Source organism: Podarcis tiliguerta (assembly GCF_965153285.1).
Source record: "Podarcis tiliguerta genome assembly, chromosome: Z".
Lineage (NCBI taxonomy): Eukaryota > Metazoa > Chordata > Lepidosauria > Squamata > Lacertidae > Podarcis > Podarcis tiliguerta.
In genome coordinates this window covers 11,424,618-11,437,998 of record NC_139553.1, presented here as the reverse complement: position 1 = coordinate 11,437,998, position 13,381 = coordinate 11,424,618, and positions in this window count along the sequence as shown.

Genomic DNA, 13,381 nt, shown 5'->3' with positions numbered 1-13,381 from the left:
GGGCACTCCGACAGACGGACAGGCTCTTCCCCGGACTCAACTCTTGGGCCACGGACTCTCGGCCTGGCACCCCTGAGAGCCCGGTGTCCGGGTGCCCCGCACCCCTAGCGCCTATGGGTAAGACGGCCTTGTATTTAGGGCTCTAAATGCTAGTGCTAACACCTTGAATTGTGCCTGGTAGTTCACTGGCAGCTGGTGCAGTGCTTTCAGGACCGGGGTCATATGACCTCTCTCGGCTGCCCCACTTGACCTAGCAGCCACATTCTGCACCAGCTGCAGCCTCTGAACAGTCTTCAAGGGCAACCCATGTAGAGCACATTACAGTAGTAAAAGTAGTCTTAAGAGCCACTGAGCCTCACCCCGTGTCAGCTCAGCAAATCTGCTGACATGCACCACCTCAAATGTGATGACTGTCATCCCATTCACAACTGTAAGCTATCCCTGAATTTGCAATCATCAGAGCATACCTTCCAACATTTCTCTGATGAAAATAGGGATGTCCCATTCCATAATGTTAGTTTTACTATTTATACCCCACACATCTTACTGGGCAGCTTCCAACATATATAAAAACATCATAAAACATTAAAAAAAACCTTCCCTATACAGGATTGCCTTCAGGTGGCTCAGGGGGTCAGATACGGTAATTCCATATTCTACAACATTTCTAATGTTGTAGGAAATGTTGTAAGGAAAAGTGGGACATTCCCATATCAAGTCAGAAACCGGGACGACTTCTGTAAATCACACCCCTGCAAAATAGGGACACTTGGAGGGTCTGTCAAAGTGTTGAGCAACTCTACCTTCAAAGGCAAAATACTTCCATTCACCAGATGCTGGGGACAAACCGTAGTGGATGGCCATTACCACCATAAAGCCCAATATTTGTGATGTTCAGGCATTTGGCATCCTTATGTAGCCAATACAGCACTACCCCATGCAGAGGAAGCAGGGAAGGATGCCTAGCCGAGTCAGGAGGTTTTCAAAAAGGCACTGGCAGAGGAAGGGGGTGCAGGGGGTACGGCTCACGCCGGGTGTCATCCCTGAGAGGGGGTGACATCGCCGCGCTGCCCCCGGGATGCTAGACCCGCCCCTGCAAGTGGCTAGCCCCGCCCCTGGGCGCACAGCTAGCTCCACCTCTGCAAAAAGGACAAGATAAATCTACAATGGTACCTTGAGTTACATACGCTTCAGGTTACATACGCTTCAGGTTACAGACTCCGCTAACCCAGAAATAGTGCTTCAGGTTAAGAACTTTGCTTCAGGATGAGAACAGAAATCATGCAGTGGCGGTGTGGCGGCAGCAGGAGGCCCCATTAGCTAAAGTGGTGCTTCAGGTTAAGAACAGTTTCAGGTTAAGAACGGACCTCCGGAACGAATTAAGTACATAACCCGAGGTACCACTGTATAGGGAAAAGGAAAGCCTGAAAGGGGCATCTTTAGAATACTGACTAGCTTGGGGTGGGGAGATGGAAAACAAGGATGAAGAATGGAATCAAGAGGTTGGAATCCTAAAAGGTAGCATTTTATAGAATCATGGAATTGTAAAGTTGGAAGAGACCACGAGGAAAATCTAGTCCAAACTCCAACAGCCCAGGAATCTTTTGTCCAACGTGGGGCTTGAACCCACAATCCTGTACATAGAAGTTCCCTTTAGCTATTTTGCTAAAGCAATTACTCTGTGAAATTGTGTTCCTGTACTTGTTATTTATTAATGGCTTCTAAGCAATTTAGAAGTGTAGAAAAAAACACAAGTATGAAATCCATACATTATTAAAACACAAAACAATACTATCAAAACATTAGGATGAAAAAAACCCCAATGATTAAAATTTACAATAAAACAAGCCAGTTAAAAACTATGCCAACTTAAACTGTTATAACAAGGATTAACACAACCAGAATCTGGAAGTTCAGGTTCAGGGAGAAGCTTGCTAAAACAAGAGCTGGCAGAATGCAAATATGAATGACACCTCTCATATTTCTGCAGAAGGAACATTCCAGAACCCAGGTGCTGCCAGTGAAAAAACCCTCCTCTGTGTTAGCACCAACTGACAATCATCAGGCTGTGGCAAAACTATCATCTATGCATATATCCATCAACGTATCTTGTGGCAGTGAGTTCCATAAGTGAACAATGGGTGGCATGCAACCTCCAGGGACCATTTTGGTTGAGACTCCCGGAAGACCTGCTCCCTGCCTCGCAGGCGTTTTCCACCTGGCCTAGGAGAATGGGGCCCTGACTGACTCCAGCTACAAAAGCTGAGACTGCTTGGGCTGGGCTGTTGTTTAGGCGTTTTTGTTGAGAGGGAGGGGTTGGTTGGTGCTGTCACTGATATTCATTTTTTGTATATTTATTTTTAGTTCTATGATTTATGTGCAAATTGTTCTGATGTGTTTTATTGTTTATGACTGCTTCTGTTATGTATCTAACTTTGTAAATATTTTTTATGTTACAAGCCGCCTTGAACACAATTTTAAACTATGGAAAGGCAGCGTACATATATATTTTATGTTGATGAACTCCAAGCAGAGGGGTGGGCTGCTTGTGGGCCTCCTAGAAATGTATTCATTCATTCATTCATTCTATTTATATACTGTCCTTCATCAAAAGATCTCAAGGCAGTTCACAAGATAAGAACTGATAAACCAATTAATCAAAAATAAATAAATTCCTAAGCAACATACATTTAAAAAACAATTTATTGTGGCCAGCCTTAGCCCTACTCAAAGCAGACTCATTTAAATTGAGACATGACAAACTCAGGCCTGTTCATTGCAGAGGGTCTACTCTGAGTAAAACCTACTTGAATAAAACCCAGAATTTGCTTGGCCTTGTTGGAGACAGGTTACTGGGTCTGATGCCCCCTTTCATTTTCCAAATGTGGCCAATTTACACATTCAACCAGATTACAACTCTGAACACAATTTACTCACCGGAGGCTTTGCTGGAATTAAGCAAAACCATGCCACCTGACAACAACTGCCAATAAATAAACTACGGTGACTCCTGGTCAGCTACAGAGAGGGGGTAATCTGACAATGGTAGAGAGCAGGACAGCGGCTCCCTCTTCAGGTTAGTTATGATACTGCCACACAATTAAAATGTCTGGAAGTTTTTTCTTTGAGACCTCTCAGCTGCAAGTCAGTGAAATGGGCATCCCCAGCTTCCTTCAAATCAGAAAACGACCCCTAATGAAAGGTTTTCTGCGCAGATGGCATCGTTACCAATTTATGTGCCTTGCTGGATTCAGGCAAGAAGGCAACTTCCTAACTCATAAATGCTTTTGTCTGCTTTGTTTTGCCAAGGCAGGGTAACTTTCCCTTTGATGAGTTAATGAATACATTGCTGTGTTGGAAAAAAAACACACGAAAGCACCACCATTAATGGGCTGAGAGGAATCTCTAATTTCATTCGCCGTCCCATAAGGGAAGTGAAAAATCTGTCCAAGAGTTTCTCCATTGCTCTTCAAAATAAGTAAAGAGAAATAACAAAACTCCTTAATGACGGAATTTATCACCCCCTCCCCAATTGCCACCAAAATGAAACTAATTTTTCCCCACACTTCCCATCTTCCAGATTTCTGAACAGCTGAGATTAAAAAAAATTCAGCTGTTATATTTGTCAGTGCAACAGAACAACAGAGAGCAAGTGGCTTTGAGAGTCAGTCTTATTCGTGTTCAGTCAGAACACATTGTTGGAGGCAAGACCTCTTTTAATGGCAGTTAGTAGGAATCACAATAAGGGGGAGTCCATCTGGTTGGCCACTGTGAGAACAGGATGCTAGAGTATATGGGCATGTTTATACAGTGGTACCTTGGGTTAAGAACTTAATTCGTTCTGGAGGTCCATTCTTAACCTGAAACTGTTCTAAACCTGAAGCACCACTTTAGCTAATGGGGCCTCCCACTGCTGCTGCGCCGCAGCGGCACGATTCCTGTTCTCATCCAGAAGCAAAGTTCTTAACCCGAGGTACTATTTCTGGGTTAGCAGAGTCTGTAACCTGAAGCGTCTGTAACCTGAAGCGTCTGTAACCTGAGGTACCACTGTATACTGAATTTCTAACCTGCCCCTCATCCCAAAGGAGCCCAGATAAAACACCTGGTTTTATTTGGCATTTAAAGGTATACATTTTCACCATTAAGGTGTCTGTCAGTGCTGTTAAATAAATAAGATACAACCCAATCATGTAATTTTTGTCACAGATTTAACATGTAATATGTGTATGTACGTGTGCAGAGGGAGAGAGAGAGAGAGAGAGAGAGAGAGAGAGATGCCTGGTTTTAGTTAAATTTTGAAAAATGTTTAGGTCGCTTTTGTTCACTTTAGCACCTGAACAGCATATTCAATGTTAGTCCTACTCAGAGTAAACTCTTTGAAAAATGAATACCATTTATTTTGCATACTAATGAAAAGGGTTTACAAAATACAGCTACATTGCTACATATCTGCAGGTCATGACTATGTTCTACTTGTTGCTACTTTAGTTGGAGAAGGTGATCTTAATGAGGAGAGCTGTTTCCATACATCCCTGATGGAATAAGATGGGAGAATCCTGCTGAAGAATTAAATACAGGAATATTACAATGGCATGAGTACCTATTGTACTCACGTCGCGGGGGAGGGAGGTTTTGTTTATGTTGTTATTTACATTCATTGTCTATTTATGGGGTGTATGGGGTGTAAGGGGAGGGGGGTAGTACCTCTGGTGGAGGTCATGTTCCTTCTGGGGTAGTTTGTCCACCTTTGGCCCTCACTTTGCACTCAGCTCTCACCTGTGGCTCCTAGAAGCTGTCAGCATGAGGGAGCGGCCAGGCCAAGAGGAGAGTCTTTCTGCATGGGCAGCCCAAAAACCTCCATACAGTGGTACCTGAGATTAAGAACTTAATTCGTTCCGGAGGTCCGTTCTTAACCTGAAACTGTTCTTAACCTGAAGCACCACTTTGGCTAATGGGGCCTCCCGCTGCCGCCGGAGTATGATTTCTGTTCTCATCCTGAAGCAAAGTTCTTAACCCGAGGTACTGTTTCTGGGTTAGCGGAGTCTGTAACCTGAAGCATCTGTAACCTCAGGCAGGTCACTTTAGTGCTGCTAACAAAGATGTTTGACTTCACCCCTGGAGGTGTACTGCATTGTCTCGTGAGAAGGATGCCAACAATATATTTAAGGAAACTATTAAAAAATACTTCACATGCCTAGCTTTGATCTGTTAATTTCAGTGGGTCTACTCTGAGTAGAATTTAGTTGGAGAAACCCATAGTTTATATCAGTATCTTTTATGATACGCTTTAAATTATGTTATACAAACGCCTTAGAGGGCTTGATGATTATATGAACCCCCACTAAATAAATGCATAAATAAAATAAAGGAATTACAGTGCGGCAACACCTAAACTTTGGAACTGCCTTCCTATTGATAGCTGACAGGACCTTTGCTGCACTCATTTCAGTGCCTGCTAAAAACATTTTTGTTTTGACAAGCTTACCCAGAGACCTAATAAACTTGATGTGATTTTTAACCTGTTTTTAGTTTATTCCCCCCCCCAGGTTTTTTTAAGTCTCAAATTATTGTTATTAATTCTAGATATTGATAATATTTTTTTTTTTTTTGCAAAACCTCTGAGGGTTTGTTTTTTTTAAAAAAAAATACAATCAGTGTAGAAACTTTATTAAATAAAATAAATAAAATTTTGATGAGGACACTGTATGAAACCTGCATGTGTGAGCATCCTCAAATCCATGGCACTCTTTTTCCAGCAAGTCAGGATAGGGCCTGCACCCATTTTTATTTTAGAATTGTCATTGGAAAGTGACTTTGGACTGGTTCAAGCACTTTATTTATATAGAAGACTTATAAGCTGCTTAATCAAAGAAGCTCTCTTAAGTGGCGCATATAACTGTAATTAAAATACAGCTAAAAATCCACAGAGGGACGCGGGTGGCGCTGTGGGTTAAACCACAGAGCCTAGGACTTGCCGATCAGAAGGTCGGCGTTTCGAATCCCCGTGACGGGGTGAGCTCCCGTTGCTTGGTCCCTGCTCCTGCCAACCTAGCAGTTCGAAAGCACGCCAGAGTGCAAGTAGATCAATAGGTACCGCTCCGGTGGGAAGGTAAACGGCGTTTCTGTGCGCTGCTCTGGTTCGCCAGAAGCGGCTTAGTCATGCTGGCCACATGACCCGGAAGCTGTACGCCGGCTCCCTCGGCCAATAAAGCGAGATGAGCACCGCAACCCCAGAGTCGGCCGCAACTGGACCTAATGGTCAGGGGTCCCTTTACCTTTACTTAAAAATCCACAACGCTTTTAAAAAGATTTAGAAAGCATTATCAGTAGCACAAGAGATAAAGTTATATAGGTGACTAAATTATTCATGTTGGTAGGCTTGCTGGATTTTCCTTTTTTCAATACAACAACCTGAGCAGTATTCAGCTAAGAGGAGGTGATGGCTGGTATCCCTTGCGACTGGGAGGGTGGAAGGCAGGGAGCCCAACAGAACCAGACACAATGACAGGCAGCACCTATTTGTTCTAGTTTTGTCCCTATCCACCTCTCTGCAGAAATCCACAAGGGCAACATTAAGATTTCAGAAGAGGAAGCTGACTGGGCGTAAGTAAAAAGGGAGGTGGCAAGAGGGGACAACTGAGAGCAGACTGATGTCAGAGAGGCTGTGCCCCAGTTGCCCAAGCGAACCAGTCAGTCTCCACTAGCACAGGCTTGAACACTACCCCTAGGCAAAAAAGAAGCGCATGTTGCATTTTTTTGCATGAAAAGTAGCTAGTCCCTATGAGGCCGGGCGAGATGGGTGGGGAGACACACAGCTTGTTGTGGACGATGCCTCCATCCTGGAAAAAATTAAAACCACCACCATATGTTTGCAATATACGCAGCAATGTTTCCTGGCTACTAAGTACCAATTAGATGCTTCCTTGGGAAGCCATGGGTGCCCCCTTGCTGCCGGATCTTATTGAAACGCAAGGTTTATAAAAAATATTATTACACTAAAGATTGTCTCAGTAACAGCAGATCCATGGGGAAGCATTAACACTTCAAAATGTGTGCCAGTTTTTTCAGTTTGAGGAATCTTCTTGCATTTGTTAATGGGGCGTTGGGGGCATCTATTATGTATGGGGCGAATATTCCGCCTGCCAAACAACGTTGCTGTCTTAAAATTATTCTCCATTCTAAAGCAAAGCGGGGGCGGGAGGGCGGGGGGCAGCGGCAAGATAGACCATTGTATTTCTGATAGCCTTAAGACCCTGAAATGAAAGGAAGCGCAATATCAAATTCAGAGATCCAAGCTAGATCCGGACATTATGAGCCATACTTATATTCCATAGCTTCTGGATTGGCTAGGGGGATGGCCATAGTAGCTCTGTGATACATACAGCACGTGCCTTGCATGCCGATAGGTTCAGTCCTTGACATCTCCAGGTACGACTGGGAAAGAAAGTGAAGTCAGTGCTGCACTCAACAGACCAATGGCCTGATTCTGTATACAGTAGTACCTCAGGTTAAGTACTTAATTTGTTCTGGAGGTCCGTTCTTAGCCTGAAACTGTTAACCTGAAGCACTTCAGCTAATAGGGCCTCCCGCTGCCGCCGGAGCACGATTTCTGTTCTCATCCTGAAGCAAAGTTCTTAACCTGAGGTACTATTTCTGGGTTAGAGGAGTCTGTAACCTGAAGCGTATGTAACCTGAAGCATATGTAAACCGAGGTACCACTGTACAGTCATACCTCGGGTTGAATGCGCTTTGGGTTGAGTGCGTTCAAGTTGCGCTCTGCGGCAACCCGGAAGTAACGGAGGACGTTACTTCCGGGTTTCGCCACTTGCGCAGATGCTCAAAATGGTGTCACGCACATGTGCAGAAGTGGCGAAAAGCGACACACGCATGCGCAGATGTGCCGTCTCTGTTTACGTTTGCTTCTGGATGTGAATGGGGCTCCGGAACGTATCCTGTTCGTATCCAGAGGTACCACTGTATGTGGCTCTCCAGTGTTTCATACAAGGGGTATTTTTTCTGGCCTTACCTGGAGATGCAGTAATTCAAGGCACCAGGAAGGAAGGCTGGCCTTAAAGGAAGGCAACAATGGAGGATCAAGGAGGGCAATGGAGGGAAGGGGTGGTTTGCAAAGGAGAACTGGAAAGCATTTGGAACCTGTTCAGCTCCCAGTAAATCACGGGGATTGTGACAGCCTTAAGAATTTTCCATGCCCCAAAATTTGTGGGGGGGAAAAGGAATCACAAATCAAACCAAGAGGCATTGTCTTGTCACTTGGATATTTTCTAGAAAGACAGGATAAGCACTGTGATAACAGATAAGTAAAATAAACAAATGAACACTGTTATCTATTTATGGATAAAAAAAGATTTGCAAGCCACCGTTCAGCCTTAACAACTTTCTGAGGCAGCTTTTGAATCCTGTGAAAACTGCTAAAGGTTTTTTCTTCCCAGTAGGCCTTCCCCCAATGTGGAAGTTGTGAGGCCTGAACATCTCTGCCTCCCTACAGCTACCTAAGCCCCTGAATCTCCAGAGCCCCCCCCCCCCAAGCAATCGGAAACTGTGTTTGTGCGCAACCAATCTCTTCTTTGCTCTTTTCATTTCTCTGCATGTTCTGGGAGACCAGGGGAGAGTGAAGCTGGTCACAGCAGGAGGGAGACTCCCTGGACTCTTCAGCAGCTGGCGACATCTGGCACCCATCCCCTCCAGCCTCTGAATCGGGACTGCTCACTGGTCCCTGGCTTTTTCTGCTCACTAAACCCTGTTGCCTCTTCAGCTTCTGGCACCTCCTCCTCCTCCCAATCTGCTCCCTCTTCTCCTTCTGACCACACTTCACCATCCCACCACCAATCCCCTGGCTCTGAGCCTTTTTCCTTTGGGGGTTTCCAGCCCCTCCAAGTGTCCCTATTTTCCAGGGATATCCCTGATTTAGAGAAGCCATCCACATTTCTGATTTGATCCCGGAATGTCCCACTTTTCCTTAGAATGTCCCCATCTTCATTGGGGAAACGTTGGAGGGTATGGAGTTATCTGACCTCCAAGTATGGGGAAGGTTGTTTTTTTAATGTTTTATTATCTTTATATAGATATTGCAAGCTGCCCAGAGTAGCTGTGGCAATCCAGTGTAAGATGTGTGGGGTATAAATAGAAAAATTATCGTTATGGAGTGGGACGTTCCTATTTCCATCAGAGAAATGTTTGAGGGTATGGGTTCCCTAGCTGGTGCCTCCCACCACTCCTCTGAATCCAGCCAGTCCGTTGCCTGAGGTTCAGAATCTAGTCAAGAGGCTGCTAAACTGGTCAGACAAGTCTGTTTATAAGATAATCGCCTTAGCTGGCTGGCCAGGTACTGCCATTTACATGTCCAAAGATGTTGCCCCATTGCTGGGGAGACAAATAGGTGGGTCTTTCCCCACCTCACCTATTTGGATGCCACCATCACCCTAGGAAGAAGCACAATAGGCCAAAAGGATACTGTCCGCGTGTGCGTATTGGTTGATGCTGGAAGCTGACACCTCTTACAAAACCATATAACATAACAATAAAAAAGGCAACAGGCTAAAAAATAAATTAAGCAGAGCATGTGATCAGAAGCTGTGTGCAGGTTCTGATTAAAACAGTCATTACATCCAATTACAGTGGTACCTCGGGTTAAGTACTTAATTCGTTCTGGAGGTCCATTCTTAACCTGAAACTGTTCTTAACCTGAAGCACCACTTTAGCTAATGGGGCCTCCTGCTGCTGCTGTGCCGCCGGAGCACAATTTCTGTTCTCATCCTGAAGCGAAGTTCTTAAACTGAAGCACTATTTCTGGGTTAGCGGAGTCTGTAACCTGAAGCATATGTAACCTGAAGTGTATGTAACCCGAGGTACCACTGTACTAAAAATTGCAAGATGAAAAGCTCTGGCAAACAAGACCAGCTTCATCTGATGGCAAGGGGAAGAGAGCACAGAACCAGGGAACCATCACTAAGAAGGCTCCTTGCCCACCTTGTGATAGAAAGCTGCTTTAACACATTCTGGCAATTACTGGTTCATCTTATTGCAACAGTGGGGAGCCTCAGACTTGGAAACCAAATGCAGCCATCTAGGTATCTCTGTCTGGCCCTTGGGGTGCCTCTCTGACCACAGCCCCTGTTTTGGCTGTCTCTTAGTGCAGACCCAGGTCACTGAGCCTGAGCTTCCACAGCCACAGCCTGCCATTAACCACCCTTGTGTTGCAAATGGAACAATCTGACAATCCAAAAGCAACACAGTAGGCTAATAAGAAGATTTGATGTTTTCATCCCCAAAAAGTTTTTGATTTGAGTTTATACTGAAATGAGGCTGCATTTTAATGTTGTACTTTAATCTTGTTTTTAAGTTGTATTTTAATCAATTGTTTTTATACCTGGTGTAAGCTGCCCTGAGCCCAGTCTTGGCTGGGGAGGGTGGGGTATAAATAAAATTTACTATTATTAATAATAATACTAATAACAATACACTTACAATACTTTTATATCACTACTTAATTACGTCTTAATTTACAATCAGATAACGTACAATGTATACATGGTGACACCAACTAATGAGAGTTAAGAAAACATCCCAAAGTGAGGGATTTTAAGGCTAGTATAACGTCACGAAGAATCACTCAAGCTTGAGGCAATATGCCTTCCAAAGTGTCTTATGCAGTGTTTTGCAGGGAGTGAGCTGAAGGATGTTGGTGCTCTAAACACAGAAACAGGACAGTCCTTCCTGTTATACTAGCCTTAAAATCCCTCACTTTGGGACACTTTCTTAACTCATATTAGTTGGTGTCACCATGTATATATTGTACGTTATCTGACTGCAAATTAAGACATAATTCAGTAGTGATATAAAAGTATTGCAAGTCTGTTATTAGCCTGCCGTCTTGCTTCTGGATTGTCAGATTAACCACCCTTGGCAGGATAGGCAGCAACAGCAGCAGATATGTTCTATGCTTATGATAATCTTTTATTCTTTCGCTAATTGTGGTGTTTTAAATGTGCGTTATATATTTTACATCCTTTAGTAACGTTTTCTTTTGAAATCTTTAAGATAATATTTTAGTTTCTTGTTAATCATTTTGCTTTGAATGTATACTTCATATCTGACTTTCTTCAGTAATGTTTTGCGTATTCTGGATTGTTTTATTTGATGTTTTAAGGGAGGCTGCAAAACACTTTTGAGATTTTTTTTTTATAAAATAAATAAATAAAGCAGTATAGAAATGAAATTAATAACAGCAGCAGCAGCAGCAACAACAACAATAATAAATAATCCAGACTACAGCCAGTGTTCCTGCCCCCATGCCCTCCTTGAGAGCTACAGTGGTGCCTCGCAAGACGAAATTAATTCGTTCTGCGAGTTTTTTCGTCTTGCAAAGCATGGAAATGCATTGACGGTTTCCTATAGGAATGCATTGACGGTTTTAAGAAAAAGGCGCAAGACGTTTCGTCTTGCAAAGCAAGCCCATAGGGAAATTCATCTTGCGAAGCAACTCAAAAAACAAAAAACTCTTTTGCCTTGCGAGTTTTTCATCTTGCGAGGCATTCGTCTTGCGAGGTACCACTGTATTTCACTCATTCATGTCTGGAATTCTTTGCTGCAGGACAAAGTAATAGTTGCCGTTTCAGATTACTTTAAATGGGAACCTGTCTCATTCCGAGTCAGAGCCATTGGTCCACCCAGCTCAGCACTGCCTATACTGACTGGCAGAAGCTCTCCAAGGTTTCAGGGAGGGGTCTCTCCCAGCCCTGTCTGGAGATGATGCAAAGGAAACTTTTATATGTAAACCAAGGAGTTTTTATATGTGAAGCAGATGCTCTGCTCTCCGTGTTACAACCACTTTATGAACAACAGATCTATGGTCCAGCGGCCCAATACCTATGAAGCTTCTGTAGGAAGAAACCCATGGAACATGATGAGATTTATTTCAGAGGCTATGGGCATATAGTGGGGACCTGACAGTGTTGATTGTGACCATTCCCTACTTTTTTCAATGTGTTTGGGTTCCCTGAATGTAACGCTGCTCCTTTGAGCTGTTCCACTTAAAGAAATCCCTCTGAAATCAATTCCCCCTTGTTAGGCATGTCCACCAGTTTGAATGGGTCTACTCTGAGTTGGACTAACATTGGGTGCAACTTTTTGAATTGAATTTTGGTTTTAAAATTGTGAAATGTTGCCACTGATGCATTTTCAGCTACTGATGGCTCACTGTTTTGCCAATTAACACGGCAGGTTCCTTAGTAGTCAATAGCTGAGGAGAAATATATTTTCATTTGAACGGAATAGGAAAAACCTCCTCAAACAGCAACAACAACCACCCCCCCCAAACAGTAAACCTCAAATAGAAAACGAGAAATAACCCCAAAGAAACAATTTTCCCCACCAGACCTTCACCTGCCTCAGCAGTGTTTGGTCCATCCTCCTCCTACCATACTGCCATCCACTATTTGTACCTGCCTCAACCAGGTGAGGCTGGATGTCTCCAAGGCTGCCACCTGTGCTGATTGGCGCTCCTAATATTGGCAGCAAAGGTTGGCTGCATGAGGCCAAACCTACATCTCCTCAGTTTTTCTTCCACATTTTTCACTACCCTCACCACCCGCATTTGGGATTAATTACTGAGAGGGGTTTTTTTGGGACACGGTTGGCGCTGTGGGTAAAACCTCAGCACCTAGGACTTGCTGATCGCATGGTCGGCGGTTCGAATCCCCGCGGCGGGGTGAGCTCCCGTCGTTTGGTCCCTGTGCCTGCCAACCTAGCAGTTCGAAAGCACCCCCGGGTGCAAGTAGATAAATAGGGACCGCTTACCAGCGGGAAGGTAAACGGCGTTCCGTGTGCTGCGCTGGCTCGCCAGATGCAGCTTGTCACGCTGGCCACGTGACCCGGAAGTGTCTGCCGGCAGCGCTGGCTCCGGGCCTATAGAGTGAGATGAGTGCACAACCCTAGAGTCTGGCAAGACTGGCCCGTACGGGCAGGGGTACCTTTACCTTTACCTTACTGAGAGGTTTTATCCAAAGGTGGATTTTTTAAAAGCTAAAGATTAGTGTTTTTCCATCTTTAAGGAAAATCTGTACTTGCTAATACAAATTTAAATATTAAGATATATGCTTGATATTTTTAGGATTGCTATTTTTGAGTCAAAATGGTCAGTACTTTTAAACTGTTTTAAATTATGGAATCTGTTATGCTCTTTCTTTAAAAGGCACATTCTTTGTGCATGCATATTATGTGCCCCCCCGGTAAGCTGTGATTGTCTTAATAACCCTGAATTATATTGGATATTTATTGTCTGCAAACCAACTAAACTACTATTTGTTTTATTTATTTGCTTCCATTTATGAATAGCTTCCCGTAAAAACTCTGTAAAAGGTGT